Here is a 16,949-nt window from a genome sequence, read left to right as displayed (position 1 = left end):
CCAGGCTATCTATCCATTGTCTGTAGGATGCAGGCATGCTTACTCCAGGATGGGTCAGTAAAAGGTGAATCACACTTCTTGGTACTGCTCTAAAGCTTGTTCCCTTAAATGTGCTTTATCCTGCAAAGGAGTAGCAGGTAACAGTCTTATGTATCATAGTCTGGCAGTCCTGCATAAGGCGTTTCGAAATATAAAGAGAGATGAGAGTATATATGCTCGATAAATTGACTCTGGAACCTGTGAACAGAGAATTTTGCAGAAATTGACAGCTTCTGCGTAAACCATGACTCACAGCAACTGTGTTTTTCATTGTAAACACAAACAAAGGGGGGTGTATTGTTAAATTGCAGGAAAGGGAAAACAAATCCCAAGAGGCATTAATAATTTTAATGGAAAAATCTTCAAGCAACATCCAAGATCTGTAGTGTAATGAGCCTTGCTGGTTGTTCAAGAAATTATAAGGCTTCTCCCAAGGCACCAGGAGGAGGGGGGGGGAGGAACTAGTTGTCACCCCCTTCTTCTCTCCTCCATCCCCTGCACATTAGATGTAATTCTGCAGTCACTTAACATGATTTCCCAACACATTTTGAGTGTTTTCCTCTTGCTTTTTTAATAGTGGGAACATGCAACAGCAGGTCTCTAAAACTCTTACTTCATGATACAGCAAATATGTTTCTAACGGGGGGATCTTCTCAGCCTCTTTGGGATTTCCCAGTCCCAGACTGGGCTACTTTGCTCTTCCAAGTTCAGACTATTTATTAACTAGCTATTCTGTAGCAGTAATACTAATTTATTTCTTTGGTGCACTCTACTGTTTGTTTCCTGCTGTTGTGAAGCATCCAATTATTGCTACCATCTGCTTTCCCACATAGTTTTGCATTCCCACCTACTCCTTTTTCATGGTTATCCTTCCGCAGAGAAAAAGTAGAACTGTAAATCGGTGCCAAGAATAGGAGATAGCCGTGGCAGTTGTGAATAAACATCAACAAGATCAAATCATTTTTCTTCTCTTCCTGTGTGGAATTGTATTATGCTCTGGCTTAGCAGACATCATCCCTCCTGCTGCTGTACTCATAAAGAAAAAAAAAAGAGTATTTATTCAAATGGAATAATGGCGTGTTGTCTCCAGCAGTTTTCCTTGTTAAATCTTGTTCAAATAAAATATAGAGCACTAGAAAATGTTTTGCACCCCCAGGGAAGAGTGGTCAGTATCCTGCTGCCTCCAGGAATTAAAAACAAATCCTTGCTTGGACACAGTGGGAGAGAAATTGCACTGCCAAATGTATTCAGATTAAATGAGTGTGGAGTCAAGTTATATAAGTAGCAGGAAGGAAATATGATAGACTAGCTTCATTCTCAGTTTTGGAAGGGCATGAGCAGGGCTAAGTAAGGGTGGTGTTGCAAAGGTCTCCTGCTAACTCAGGAGGTGGTGCTAAGGGTATCTTTCCCCTAAAGAAAAATGGTTATAGATTTCCATCCTTCAGCATATTCAGTAAAAGCTAGTTGCAAAGAAAGTTAAGTTTCACATGTAGTGTTGTGTAATCATGTGCATTTGGAGACAAGTCCCACTGGGTTCAATGAAGTGTGCTCTTGAGTAAGTTTGTATAAGATTGAAGTTTGGACCTGACTTATGCTAGCTGGTGTTATTGGGTGGTTGGGGCTCTTTTTTGTATAAAGATACTCACAGAAAAGAATGGTAATGGTCTGCCACCACAGGCTAATCCTAGACTGAATATTCTAGCTGTCAAGTCCTACTTCCAAGGAATCCTATCTTCATCCCAGCTCTAGAAACGTTAAAACAGTAAGGAGCTTTGACTATACTTCCTAATGCCCAGAGGACACAGGACATAAGAAAGTTTTGTGAAATTCTAGCTTAACAATCAACCTTCTTTAAACATAGCTATTTATATTTTACTTGCTTCAGCAGAGTATTGGGTTTCAGAGTAGAAGAGATTCTAAGAACGACTTTGATGATTATAGGAAGAAAAGAAATACTGACATGAGACTTCATCTATTTATGGGATTTGAGAGCAGTAAAAGCTGACCCCTTGATAGAGAGGGACAGTTATTTTGTCCAATTGTGAGAGGTGCTGCATCTCTGATGTCAGTCTCTGTAGCCAATCAGAATTTACTTTAAAGGCTGTTCCCACAATCTTAATGCCTTTAGTGGAGGAAAAGTTCAACTCCGTTCATGCTTAAAGGTGAGCTTACCTGATTTGCGCCAATCCAAATCAGTATGTGAACCAAAAAACATCCAGCCTCCAAATTCACACTTCTCTGCATTTTGCAAGGCCAGTGATGTGTAAAAACATACATATACTAGGATAAATTCACACATTAGTGAAAATAACACACAAATTTTTTAAGACCATAGGTTTAAAAAACACACAACTCCCCTAAGAGGAAAAGATGCATTATTTGGGGACTTGTTAGTTTAGAGATAAGGTGAGTAAGAGGGTGACATGACATGGGTTGGAGAAAGTGGATAGAGAAATATTTTTGCTCCCTCATAACACCAGAACTTGTGGACATTGAAGCTGAATGTCAGAAGATTCAGCACCGATAAAAGAAAGGACTTATTTATACATTGCATAGTCGAACTATGGAACTCACTCTCTGCAAGAAGCAGTGAGGACCACCAACTTGGATGCCTTTAGAAGAGGATTACCCCAGTTCATGGAGGACAAGGCTATGCATGGCTTCTAGCCGCAAGGGCTGTGTTCTACTTCCACTGCCAGATGCAGTGTGCCTCTGAATACTGGTGGCTGGGAATCGCAGGTGAGCCGAGTTTCATTGTGCCTCATGTCCTGCTTCCCACAGGCATCTGGTCTGCCTCCTGTGAGAACAGGATGCTGGACTGGATGGGCCATTGGCCTGATTCAGCATGGTATTGTGTTCATTAAATTATGGGTAAATGCTTTGAAAATAATATAGATATTCTCAGTTTCCAGTATTGACCAATTGTCTCTGTTTCTAGCCATTCCCTCCATAGCTACAATCTAATAGAGAGTTAAGCATGCTTAAACCTATTGTAATCCATCATCTTAAGCAGGGCCTGGGTCTAGGAACTGGCCCTAAGCCTCTACATTTAAGTAGTTGAACCTGCTTGTAAAGGTAAAGGTAAGGGGACCCCTCACCATTAGGTCCAGTCGTGACCGACTCTGGGGTTGCACGCTCATCTCGCTTTATTGGCCAAGGGAGCCGGCGTACAGCTTCCGGGTCATGTGGCCAGCATGACTAAGCCGCTTCTGGCGAACCAGAGCAGCACACGGAAACGCCGTTTACCTTCCCGCCAGAGCAGTACCTATTTATCTACTTGCACTTTGACATGCTTTCGAACTGCTAGGTTGGCAGGAGCAGGGATCGAGCAATGGAAGCTCACCCTGTCGCGGGGATTCGAACCACCGACCTTCTGATCGGCAAGTCCTAGGCTCTGTGGTTTAACCCACAGCGCCACCCACATCCCCGAACCTGCTTGTACCTGCCTATTAAAAAGTGGATTATGTCATCCCTCGAGACATGGAGACTTGCTTACCTGATACTGTGAGAAAGCATAGGAATATGTTGACTCTGGGTTTTAGGTACGCACCATTTTCAAAAGCAGGCCCTGATCTGAAAGTAAATGCACATACAAATATGTTATAGAAGTAGTAAGGTGGTTCCATAAAACAGGAAACCTGATGCATGTTGAGCAGGGATTGAGCAAACATAGGCTTGTGTATGTCTGCGATACCAGCCATGTAAATTTGAATTTAAGAAGACAGGACGTGCTATTCTAAAGCAGGGATAGGGAACCTGTGGTTGGACTAGAACGCCTATCATCCCTGACCATTAGCCATATTTGCTTGGGTTGATGGGAGTTGGAGTCCAACATCATCTGGAGGGTCAAAAGTTCCCTGCTCCTGGGCAGGAAATATCTCCCCAATGAAAATATAATTGTACCATTTGCAGGCCACATAACATCTCTTTTCTATTATGCAGCTAATAAAAGCAATTCCGTAGCACTATTTGCTTGTCGCTTCTGTGCATTCGTACACCCATCCTATCCCTGCTGGAGGTCTGGTACCGCCTGAAACAACAATGGCTTCTGACGTGGCCAGCTGTCCACAATCTTTCCCCAAGCCTTGCTTCCTACCTGTACACACTTAGTCACATCAGAATGGGGAGAGGGAAGCAAGCCCATTCCCTTTTGTTTTAACGACTGCTCCAAAATTCAAGGGGCAGCTTGGTATGTTTAGTATGCGACTTACTAAGTACAGCATGTAATACTTAAAGAAAAAAGGACAGGAGTGCTAAGCAGGACCAGATGCATCAGATTTAATAAGCCTGTTAAGTAGATTCCATGGAAATCTATCCACTGTCAACAGCTGAGAAAAAATTGAATTCATGTCATATTATGGAGCTGTCAAAAACGTTAAGTGATTTTTCTAACCTGAAACAGAAATGAAGGGTTGTGAATGATTGGCCCCTCAAACAATATGGCTACTGGCCACATTTTCTATAATGAATGACATGAATGTGGTCAGTTATGAACATCTGCTGACAGCGTGGGCTTCATCAGCCAGGCAAGCAACTGGCAATACTCAGAGTGCTGAGAACAAATGGTAAGACTAGAAGCACTTTCTAAAAGTAAAATGTAGTGAAAGTGAAACACAAAGGCGGATTTAGGGCAGTACGAGGAGTTCTGAACTGGGTGCTGAGCCTAGCGGGTGCTGCAGGATATCAAATATATGACATAGTGAACTGAGCAGGATGGAAGGCGAGAGGTGGGAGGGTGCCGAGTTTTGGCCTTGCACAGGGTGCCATTGAAATTGGAAAGACTAAAGTCTGCCCCTGTGAAACACATGTGTTACATGTGCTTGTGGTTAGGCTGATTCATTCTATGATGGTCAAATTAGAAGAGATGATGGAGATTTGCAAGTGGGTCTCCATTCTCCCTAAATGTATTTCCCTCCCCCGAAAAAAGCACCTTCAGTTGGAGGAGGAGGAAACTGAGACTGGCAGCCTGGTACCCAGGAAGGAGGAGAGGGTAGTTTTCCGATGCAAATGTCATCTAAGCAACTGTCTGCCCCACAAAGGGAAATATACAGGTGCTTATGTTTTCCCTAATGTGACAACAGAAGTCGGTGTATAATAAAAAAATTTCCTCCATGCTAGCAGTGGGCAACACATCACCTATTTATCTGCATGGAAAGGCAGATCATCAGATAAATAGTGACCCTGGAGGGAAGGTGGTAGGTGTCATACTGAAAAGGAATGGGTGTGTTGAATACAGTTTGTGGTTTTGAATGAGGTCATTCTAGGAATAGTAATACTACTGCATACAAATCCACACCCCAAAGATGCCTTTTGTTAATAATAAAATAGTATACTACATTATTCCTAGTTCTCCATCCTAACGTTTCATAATGAAGTGGTATTTCTGGGCAGAAAGCAACATAACGGCTTCTTCCTCTGGCTTCTACTTTATTACTGCTTTGGACCCTAATAGGCAGGTTGCCCTTGCAAAGCAAAGAAGCTGCAAGTGAAACACAAGAGGAACATGCCATCAAGTCACTTGCACAGATGGGATACCTGTCGCTGGAGCAGCAGCCACCTAGAGCAGACAACAAAGTCCACAGTGAAGTTGCCTAGCTCAGAATATTTGTTTGTTTATCGCCTGCAGGGAACAATCCTTTAAAGATGCTGATAGAGTCATACCTTGGATCTTGACCGCATTGGCTCCTGAACAAATCGGCTCCTGAACGATCGAAACCTGGAAGGAGTGTTCCGGTTTTCAAACGTTCTTTTGGAAGCTGAACATCCAACGGGGCTTCCACAGCTTCCAATTGGCTGAAGGAGCTTCCTGCAGCCAATCAGAAGCTGTGCTTTGGTTTCCGAACGTTTTTGAAGTCAAACGGACTTCCGGAACGGATTCCATTCGACTTCCAAGGTACGACTGTATTACATGCCCCAGAGATGTGTAGCTGTTTCTATCCTTAGTTCAGATCTTGGACCAGCCACTCTCATCCTGACCTACCTTGCAGGATTGTTTTGTGGATCAAAGCTAGAGGGGTATATATCTTATATGCTACCCTGAGTTATTAGAGGAAAGGTGGGATAAGAATAAAATGAGTGAATAAACTCTACGAGCCAGGAGAGAACTCTGGGACATCCCCCCGCAAAGTTGATAAATAAAAAACAAGTTCTTGAATCAAGAGTGAGGAAGCCAGTGCTGAGACCTGCAGCTTACACTACACTCCTTCAACCAGCCTGCTGACCTTAGGAGACTGCTATCCCGTAAGGTTAGCAAGATTCAACTATCACTGCAATCAGCTCTTGTACGTGGAATGGGGAGTGGGGAGTGGGGAGATGCAAGACGGTCCTTTGACTCAGGTGGCCAGTAGTATTGGGCTGCCCTGCAGCTGACCACCATTTGATTCAGTGGCTTAATTCTAACTGTGGAGCAATAAGGGAAAGACATCTCAAATGTGACGCAGAATTGTTCTAACTGCTTTGAACCAGACCTTTCTGGTAGAAGGTATGCCAGGATTACAGAATGAGGTTTGCCTGAGCAAGGACAGCATCTACAAAAAGGACACTCCCTGATTGTGTGTGGTGCCTGGGGTGGGTGGAACAAGTTTTTCTTCTTGTCCATGTTGCAATATGGGAGGAGAGAGCACAAATGACAAGGCGGCAGGGACGGAAGTTCCATAGGTCAAAAGAACATTGGAGAGGCAAGGCTGCTTTTCTTTCTTCCCTACCAGGTAAGCTTGCTTTCCTTTACCTGCTTTCCTTTTCTCCCATTAAGAAAATTTAACTTGATTCTCATTCTGTGCTTATAGAAGACACTATATTTTGCACGTGCATTTTGAAGGAGTCTATTGATTTTAGGCTGTTTGCATTACATATCACCTACTGAACTAAGGTTTGGGACATTTTTGCCTTGTGGTATAGGTTCTTCACCTTTTAGGGGGAGAAAGAGGCTGTCTCAGTTGTGGATTAAGACTTCACCCAGAGACAAATCTACAGGAGAAGTAAAAGTTAGGGCTTGCCAGATTTGCATAGGAAAATAAGCATATGCATTTGGTGAAATTTGCATTGACTTTATGTGCCTCAGTTCCTCTGTAGTGGTTTTGCTGGTTTATTCGGCCTTAGCTGGGGAATCGGGAGGAACTAAACTTTTCCTATTTTGCTACACAAAATTAGTCAATTTGCTTATCCAGTGCTGGCTAATCTGTCCGTGTATGTTATATAGTGGTGGTGGTGGGTGAGGCCAAATAACAACAGGCAAAACCAGATTCTTTTGTATGTGCTAGGATGATATATACTCTCTCAAGGCAAGTCTCCTGAAGACAATTTAAATCAGGGTATTTGGAGCAACCCCATGGCAGAAATAGTTTGTCTCCCATGTAAAAATCCCCTTGCCTCCAATAACCTTTTCACAGTCTTTTTCTCCTGCCCCTTCCAAATCCTTACCAGTCCCCTTGATATAACTGGGAATGTGCATTGTGTGGCCTTAGGAAACAGGTTTAAATACTAATACATCTACATTTCCTCCCGGCAAGAGCTGCATCACGACTGAAGAATGTCTTCCATTTTAAAAGGTGGGTCACTTTTGCTTTGCATCTATACTGAGAATACATCTGTTAACAAAGAAGAAGTTACACGAGGCTGGGTGAGGTGGTTGCCTCAGGCGGCACGTCTCAGGGAGCATTACCCTATTGCGTTGCCCAGCTTTGCCGTTGGTCTTCCCGGCCTCTAGGGGCAGAGAGGGACTGGTGGCAAAGCTCTGTGGAATGCCTCCCCTCCTACTGAGAAGGGTTCTATCACCTGGTAGTGTGGTGGGGCTTTGCACTGGCTTCCCCTGAAAGGGTATGCAAAACCCCTTGGCCGGTGGGAGGGAGGGGTTCTGGAATGGATTTCCCCCACCACCTAGCAAGGGAGACTTCTTATGAAACTTGTTCCCCCATCGTGTGGGCAGCAGCAGGGCATTTCACTTCAAGCGTTGGAACCCCTTGGGCCGCCCTGAGAAGTTAACATAATAAAAACTCTCTCATATCACCAGCACCTGTTTCCAATTGTGCAGCATTCGGCAAGCCCAATTGCTATGTTCTACATCAACTGTCAGAGTCTCTGAATACCTGCTGCTGTGAACCACAAGTGGGAGGTGCTTTCAGGCTTCCCATGGGCAACTGATTGGCCACTGTGATGAGTCACTGCACTGGATAGGCCTTTAGCCTGATCCAGCAGGGCTTTCTTATGTTCTTATGGACAAAATGCTGATGTTTGGCATTCTGAAATACACCTGATCCCTACATCTCAACAGAGCAGAAAGTGTCATGAACAGCAGTTACGATACTGAAGCCTTCAAATACTCAGTGTCGTATCTGAGTTGCCCCTTTAGTTTCTAATCTTCGGAGATGAGTGTGTAATGCCATTCATAAACTAAAACAGGCTATTTTCTGGCAAGAATAATATGCCCAGCTGGTCCATCCTCTTGGCTTCCTGAAGGCTCAAGGCTGACTTTCCTTTTTCCATATTCCTTCTCACTTCTGTTCTGAGGCCATCAGAGATAGGCATCTACTTGATTATAGATCCTCTGTGAAAAATCCAGACAGTAGAATTAGTCTTTTGTAAAATGTACAGCTAATTTCTTGCTTTTTTCCTACTAGTACACTACCAAGGGTTAGCCAATATGATGCCCATCAGATGCTGTGAACTCCAGTTCCCATCAGCCCCAGTCAGAATGGCCCATGGCCGGTGGTGATGGAAGGTGTAGTTCAGAACATCTGGAGGATACCTCAACTATCCACTAAAGCAAGGATAGAAACTAGTTGCTCTCCAGATATTGTTGGACCACAGCTCCCATCATCTCCCATACTGGCTGAAGCATCCAATAGCATCCGGTGAGCTATAGGTTCCCCATCTTTGCAAAAAAGCATGGATGACCAAGTTGTGGCATATGCAACCGTGGTTTGTGGCATTCCTAGACTGAAGGCTGAAGGGCCTTTGGTAAAGTGCCTATAGCAGAGAAGCAGACCTGCAAAGCCTTGGCATGTGGCACACTTGGCAAAAGCAAGGATGGCCACCACTGCAATAGTGTTTGGATGTTTTCTTGGCTGGGGAATGCAGATGAAGGTGATGCATCTTTGACTGCACTTTGTAAATATCACAGCATCCCTGCTTCCTGTTTCTCTGTTTTCTTTCATCTCATAACCACTAGTGTTTGGGAGAGACGAGAAGGAAAAGGAAAAAGAAAAAGAAAAGGAAAAAAGCAAGAAAGAGGGTGACAAGAAAGACAAGAAAAAGAAAAAGGAGAAAAAGGTAAGAAAAAGGATGCTGAATTAGAGGTGGCTTTTCTTACAGCTGGGAGGCATGTCTCCACCTAATGCACATTTACTTGCTTGGTTCCCTTCAAGTCCCTCAAGTGAAGCTGTCACCTGTTCATGAGTTGTCACCTGGGAATGTCTCAAATGCACACATCTCAGCTTAACTCTGAAGTCTGATGTAAGGTGGTTTCATCAAACTACATAATAGATACAGACTGTGGTGATTGTCAGGGTGCACATGGCTTCAAACATCAGTGGTGAGAGAGCACTGGAGTCGGAGTAAATGGTTATGCATACACACCTTCAGTCTCTTTCATTTGGTGAGACAGATGATTCCTCAGTACAATGTCCTGAAAGCCTTTGAGTAGTTTTCAAGTAAGTTTTACTTAGAGTAGACAGTGGAGGAGTTTCATGCTCCAGCACTGGGGGGGTGGGGGTGGAGAGCAGGCGTGGGTGTGGCTGGCGTTCATCCCGGGGGTGTGGCGCACGTTCTGGGGGCATGGCCTGCTGCCTGCGGGGGTGTGGTGCCCAGCATGGGCAGGGGGGCAGCTGCGATGGCACCCCACCAGGGTTGTGCTCCCCCTGCCCCCAGCTTCCTCCGCCAGTGAGAGTAGACCCATTGAAAGTAATGGACCTTAGTCATGTTCATTAATTTCAGTGTATCTAGTGTGAATAAAATTTAGTTTACTAGTACTCTTTAAAACCATTCCAAATGCCCGACAGAATGATGGTCATTGGCTACCTTTGTATATCCTGATGGATGAATTTGCAAAAATCAATACAGTAAACACAATCCAATTTTATGAAGTAGCATGAAAATCTTTAATAACTCATTCACTGTCTGTGCCATATGAAATCATCACATCGGAGCTACTGCAAGCTCGTTTCTTCTGCTCAGATGGCAGAACTATTTATCACTCTGAGGCAGCAGCTGCTCCTGTAAAGCTGCATTGATCCAATTAATTACATGATGTTGCAGTTTGTGAGAATTTGTCCTACAATGGGAGTTCAAATTATAGGTGATGTCAGTGGCCGCAAAGGACTGACCACATTCTACCAACATCCTCCACGAGGAATACATTTACGCAGATCTGGAAATTCATTTATTTGTGTAACACTTCAAAAAGATATATACAGTAGTTGCTTCACTTTTATATTCTCTGTGCCAATGTGAGTCTAGGTGGCAAGAAGAAAGATATAGGAATGTGAAGGGTAGTGAAAGTTTGGAATAAAGGCCTATGACTGGAGGCTATGCAAGAAGGCTTAAAACTCAGAATCTTTTACAGACACAGGCTCAGATTGTGCGTCTTGGTAAACCACTGTTGAGAAGAAGTGTTTATCTAACTGTGAGGCTCCCACACAGTGGGTCCGCAAGACATGACATGCCACAATCACTATTTGGCTATGATTCATCACTTGTTTTCTTAAGACCTTTGAAAGCAATGCAGTTCAGTTGACTGTTTCCTCCCTGCTCTGTATGTGAGTCAACCTGGGCCCAGCTTGGATAACTAAAGGGAAATTTTTAATGGGGGGAAATGCCTACAGAACTCAGCATTTAATAGGGAGATAGAAAGACGCTGTTGCGAAATGTAGGGAAAAAACAGCTGGATGGGTGTGTAGCATCTTTCAAAGGGCACATGATGAGTGAGCTTTTAAACTAGAATGAGAGTGCAGTGATTTTTTTTACCCTTTAGAATCCACTTTCATGTTTCCACATCACAGCATAGAAGTCCATGACTGGCACAAAGTGCACTGACATGCATTGAAGTCAAGATGCTAATTCGGCCCCAGGTGCCTTCTTTCAGTTACCTTCTCATCCTGCAAGATGCAGTAGGCTTTGTTCATTTATGTAAGCTTTGGCAAATGTCGAGGATTCAAAATCTCAAAAGATTCCCACCCATTTATCGGCCACATTTTTTTAAAAAAACATTCCCCAAATTTGCCATATGTCTTGTGATGGTAGGGATGGATGGATCTGTCAATTTAGGTTCTCTGGTTTCTCTTTCCCCCCATTTTGACTGCATCCACCCAGTCCGTGACGCTGTATAGCTTTCAGCATAGGCTGACAATGCATCTCCTTACTCTGACAGCCGAGGAATGTTGTTTTTATGACCTGCCTGAAAAGTATGGCTGTTTGGGGTTGGTGGTTTTTAAATGGTTGCTTTTGTTTAAATTTATGTTGTTGTTGTGTCCTTATGGGGAAGGGTAGGTAAGAAATTGAAGAAACAAATATACTGACTAGCAGCAGCTCCCCATGAGTCTTTCCCAGGCCTTTCTAGAGATACCAGGATTGAATCTGATACCTTCTATATACAAAGCTGTTTTTTGCCATAAGCAAGGGGGATGGTTGTGGCTCTGAGGTAGAGCAGACGCTTTGTATGCCAAAGGCTGTAGATCCGATCCCTGGCATGTCCAGGGTAGGGCTGGGAGAGACCCCTTTCTAAAAACTCTGAAGAGCTGCTGTAAGTCAGGTTAGATGATGCAAGCCAGGTGGACCAATGGTATGTTCCATGTGACTGCTAAGTTCTGTGTTCTGTACCACCACTGGTCTAATCGCTTGGTTTTTGCTCCCTAGCATGATGGGAAAGATGATGACAGCAGCAGCAGCTCAGACAGCGATTCTGAAAAGGTAATTGGATGCTTGGTAGACTGAATGGGAAGGGGTTCAACTGCTGGCAGGTAGGTAGGGATGCTGAGGCTGAGGCTGAGGCTGAGGCTGAGGCTGATTATTATTTGGTCCCATATTTTAGCGGACAACACTTTCCCCTCCACCTTTTATCCAAGTTAAAGATAGAGCCACTTTCTAAATGTTTGCCTTTTAGTAGACCTGCTGGAAAGCTAATTGGCAGCCCTGCCTGTACTAGCAGCAGACACGGTCTAGTCCTTCACAGAGGTCATAAACCTTTTTCTGGGCTGTAGCACTTCAGACTTCAATTGGGGACCTTTATGTTGCAAGGCACTCCGTGGTATCAACAATCATCCATCTCCTTGACATGCCAGTTTATGCTGTGGGGGTTTCATTGTACAGTGGTACCTTGGTTTACAAACTTAATTTGTTCCTGAAGTCCATTCTTAGACAAAACCTGTTCTTAAACCAAGGTGTGCTTTCCCTAATGAGGCCTCCCACTGCTGGTGCCCTTCCACTGTTCGGCTTCCGTTCGCAAACCAAAACACTACTTCCAGTTTTGCAGAGTTTGTAAACTGAATAGTTCATAAACAGGGCTGTTCGTAAACCGAGGTACCACTGTATGGAGAATTACACAATCGCATAACACCCCCATCCACACCCAATGGCAGTCTGAAGTGGTACAAACCAAATGAAGGTTTTAGTACCCCTGTGAGAAGTATTGGCATATTTATATCCCACCTTAAGATTGGATGATCGTTAAGGCGGCTTACAGTAGACTGCAATAATGTATGGACATTTACAAGCTTGAAACCCACACCACACTTTTAAGTCCTGTTGCCAATGGATGGTCAGTCGGCAGATGATTCCTTTGAAGTCCCAGTGCAACTGGTGGCTGAAGCTGAATGTGTTTTTTCTAGCAGGGAAGGGGGTAAGCAGTTTCCTATAATTGCTCCTTCTTTGGCTGGTGGATGGGCCAGTCTGCCCTCCTTCTTGCTATCATCACCCTGTATTTGCATGCTCTGGGCAGATACAGTGAGAAACTGTGTGGTCTTAGGTACAAAAGCACTTGTGTCTCTGAAGAAAAAAGAAGCAATGGCAGTGAGGATGAAAACTTTCCCTGATAAAAGATCCCTGCTTGAACTGACAGAAGCTGCTGCTTTTTGGAATGTGGTTACCATAATGAAAGGCGAAAGAGGGTTGAGGGATTGTGAAATGTTCCTCAGCTCCAAATTACATTCTCTCTTCTTGTATGCCGCAGGCTCGCAGTGGTGACAAGAAGAAAAAGAAGGAAAAGGATTAAATTTGGGGCAGCCAACAACTAGCAGAGGACATGAGCCGAGTTGCCTAAGAATGTCTTCAGGGCATTTGGAAAGGAAGAAAGAAGTGTCTGGGTTCAATGCATGTAAAACGGAGTGTATTTGTTTTGTTTTCCATTAAAATTTAATACTCTGCTTAATGCTCCCTTCATAAGCAAGCTGCTTCTAGCCTTAGTGAAAGGTGATAATAACTAAATACAATTGTGGTAGGATTCACATTGTGGAATACCCTGTTGCAGGAAGGATCAGCTCTATAAAAGTGAGGTAGCAGTGCCACCAGCTGGTGCTACAAAACTGCTGCATCTATACTCTAAATCTTATCTAACGGATGCTTTGTCAAGCCTTTTTCAGCATGACTCCACAGTGCCCAACAGAAAACAAAAATGCATTAAGCATGCATGCTAGGCTTCTGGCACGGGTTAGGTAATTATGGAATGTGGTCCAATCGTGTAATGGGACTTTCCCACCTCCCCCCGGCGTCTCCCACCCCACAGTCCCTAAACTTGCTCTGGAAGGTTGGGGGCAATTCCAGAACAGAAGATAAGAGAGGACGCAGATTTTGCATATGCTAACGGTTATCTGCACATGTAGAAACAGTTACTGGATCCCAGGCAAGTCAGGATTCCTGACCCCGCACCCGGCACATGAAGGAAATATAATATGCATTCTCATAAGGTCTTGTCTCATGCTCATCAAACATTTAGCCAAACACGTTTGAACGTTCCTGCTGAGTTTGTTCTTAACTAATGACTACTATGGGTATGTACTTTTTAAAAAATAAAAAAATTGCTTCACAAAGTGGGGAGGGGAGGATACTGGAAGAGACCTGTGCAGGAGCTGCAAATTAGAAGCTACTATCTTTAATCCTAAATGTCGAACAAGTGTTCAGATGAAGTTGTTTGATCCCTAACAAAGCAGAGAAGATGTTAGGGGTCTCAGAGCTCATCAAAAAGTAATGTGGGAGCGAGAGGGGAAATAACATAGGAGATATCTGAAATCATAGAACTGTAGAGTTGGAAAGGGAGCCCGAAAGTAATCTAGTCCAACCCCCTGCAATGCAGGAATATCAACTAGATCATGCACGACAGGTGGCCATCCAACCTCTGCTTAAAAACCTTCCAGGAAGAAGAGTCCACTATCTTCTAAGGGAGACCGTTCTAGTGTCAAAGTTATTCCTGATGTTTAGTTGGAAGCTCTTGCAACTTGAATCCATTTTACATAAATGAAGCATGTCTATAAAGTAGAAGAGGGGAATGTGTTTTGTTGTGGGTTTCTCTGATTCCACATGTGGAGACTCATAGACTTGGATCAGCTAAGTTCCAGTTCCTACTGAGCTCTGAACTTGCTTTGTGGCAAGTCACACTGGTCTCAGGCAGTCATTTCCCTATGATTCTAATGTTGCAGGGGATAAGTTTGGTTATAGGTTTTCTTTTTTCTTTATATTTGTATTCTTATCTTGAAACCCAATTAGAAAAAATGTTTTTGTTTCTTTAAGTCATGTGGATTGACAGTAGAAAGGCAATTTGGAGAGAAGCTCTTTGTGCTTTTAGGCATAGATTCATTTATCATATTTATATCCTGCCTCCCCCCCCCCCGCTATGGGATTGGAATGAGCTAGATGACCTTCAAGTCCCTTGCAGCTTAATGGCTCTAAGGCTCTGGGGTCTGGACAGCAGAACTATTCAAGTCAGGGGTAGCCAATGATGTTGGATTCTCATCACCCCCAGCCAGCAAGGTCATGGATGATGGGAGTTTGGAGTCCAGCAACCTTAGGGGGTCATCATACTGGCTAACCCCAGCTTAACCTACCAAAGGAGCCTGGTTTTTTGTTATTTAAATTGGCCAAGTATAGGTGATTGGTTGCTGTATAACCTGGCTGTATAACGTAACACCCTTTCCAGGGTTCTAGCCAACCAGCCAATCCCTTTACTAGGATTGGAAAACACCCACATGTATTTCATTACCCCCTTTGACACACAACCTTGCATAAAATAATCAGTATATAAACCAAATGCCTGTTATATAAGGCATCGAAGGGTGGAGCAGAGAAAGCAAGAGAGCCAGTAATGATTACTTAAGAGATATCTTGTTTACATGCATCCACTTATATTTATATAACCATGTCATCACACACAGGTTTTCTTTAGGAGTCCCTGAACAGAACATCTGAACAACAACCATAGCAGCATCTTACTTAATTATGAGAAATACTCAGGCGAGCTCACGCATAGAGGAATAATTACAGGATCTCTGTGCGTCAGGCACTGTCTGAAAAACAAAGTCTGTATTGTTGGTCTGCCTCTATGTGTGCATGTCATGAAGATCTAAAACTCTAAAAACCATGTCAAATAACATCTGGGTAGCAATGTTGTGATTGTATTCTAATGGATTTCTGTTCTGAACACTCGGAGGAATGTTACGGTAGGGCACCCTTATGGAAGGGAAGGTATCTGTGGTTTTGGCATTTGGATAGCTATCATGTGAATGACTACCAGGAGCTGCAGCTTGATGTGAAATGGGATTAATAGTAGAAGCAACAGAAGCACATGAGCCTATTTAGTTTGTAGCGGTCATAATCAGTGTCTATAAAATTTGTGAGCTGGCCAGAAAGCAAGGTTCTTATGAGGAAGAAGAATCAAGGAGATTCTAGTGGCTGGCATCCTTGGGAATCCTTAAACCCATGGCCCTAGCAAGAGGGTCCAGCACTGATCCCCAGAAACCCCTTTTCCTGTAACTGGGACACCACCTTGCCAGCTTTCCTTCAGTCCTCAAAGTAATTTTCTGTATGACGTGGAGAGAGCGAGACAGATTATATATATATATTTCAAAATTAAATGCAACTATGCTTTGCTATTTCAAGGGATTGAAAAGGCACATGGTCAGAGGCAAGGGTTTGAACCAAAGGACAGAGAGAGGGGAAAAGAGGTCTTCAAAGAAAGTGTGTGGCTTCCTTCAAAGTACCTTGGGGAGTACAGTTTGTTATGAGTGCTGAGAAGCGCAATCTCTGTGAGGGGTGAACTACAATTCCCAGGATTCTTTGGGAGAAGTCATGTGCTTCAAATGGATGGTGTGTGAATGTGACCAAAGCCACTTGGGAAAGGAGGATGAGCCATAAAGAGCTGAACTGTAAGCCAGGTCAACCTGACCGGACTGTCATATCTTTGCTGAATCAGTCGTTGCCTGCACTTGCGCGATGCACATAATGATTAGAAACTATGTTGATTGTTTTCATGCCAGAAGCGACTTCTCACAGCTCTAATGCTAAAAGTACAAAACAATCAAAATCCAGTTCTGCTTCTCCCACCTTTTAATGGGCAACATTACCTGCAAGAGTTCCTTTCCCAAAATTTATCAGACCTGTAGAAACATTTCTGTTTTTGTGAAAAGGCTTCATGGTTTTCCACATGTTGGTGCATCAATTGCATTCTTTCCCAGAAAAGTTTCATTTTTCTACAATTGGAACCTGCTTTTTAAATGCACTTGAAGGTACACCTTGGGAAAAGCCCACAGGGTGGGTTGTAGGTCTCTAGGCTTGACCAAAGTGCTTTGGAAGGACGTAGAACTCCATACATGTTTTGTTCTTCCCTTGCTGAGATGGTAGGCTTTGCTGTGACATAACTTGAAAGCTCCTGTTATGTAGCAACCTCCCAACGTGTGCAAAAGCTGGTGTTCAGACTCCCTGTGATTGCTGAA

General features: G+C 43.7%; 1 long non-coding RNA gene across 1 annotated transcript; it reads left to right on the top strand.

Moving 5' to 3' along the window:
• The first annotated feature begins 6,628 nt into the window (after positions 1-6,628).
• LOC310699910 lies at positions 6,629-13,391 on the top strand. Its single transcript, XR_014522289.1, has 5 exons — positions 6,629-6,746; positions 7,548-7,586; positions 9,206-9,306; positions 11,887-11,940; positions 13,199-13,391. It is a non-coding gene; the product is annotated as an uncharacterized lncRNA (long non-coding RNA).
• The last annotated feature ends 3,558 nt before the right edge of the window (positions 13,392-16,949 follow it).

Source organism: Podarcis liolepis (assembly GCF_965112155.1).
Source record: "Podarcis liolepis genome assembly, chromosome: 2".
Lineage (NCBI taxonomy): Eukaryota > Metazoa > Chordata > Lepidosauria > Squamata > Lacertidae > Podarcis > Podarcis liolepis.
Note: the sequence above shows the minus strand (reverse complement) of the source record. Positions and strands in the feature narration are given on the sequence as shown.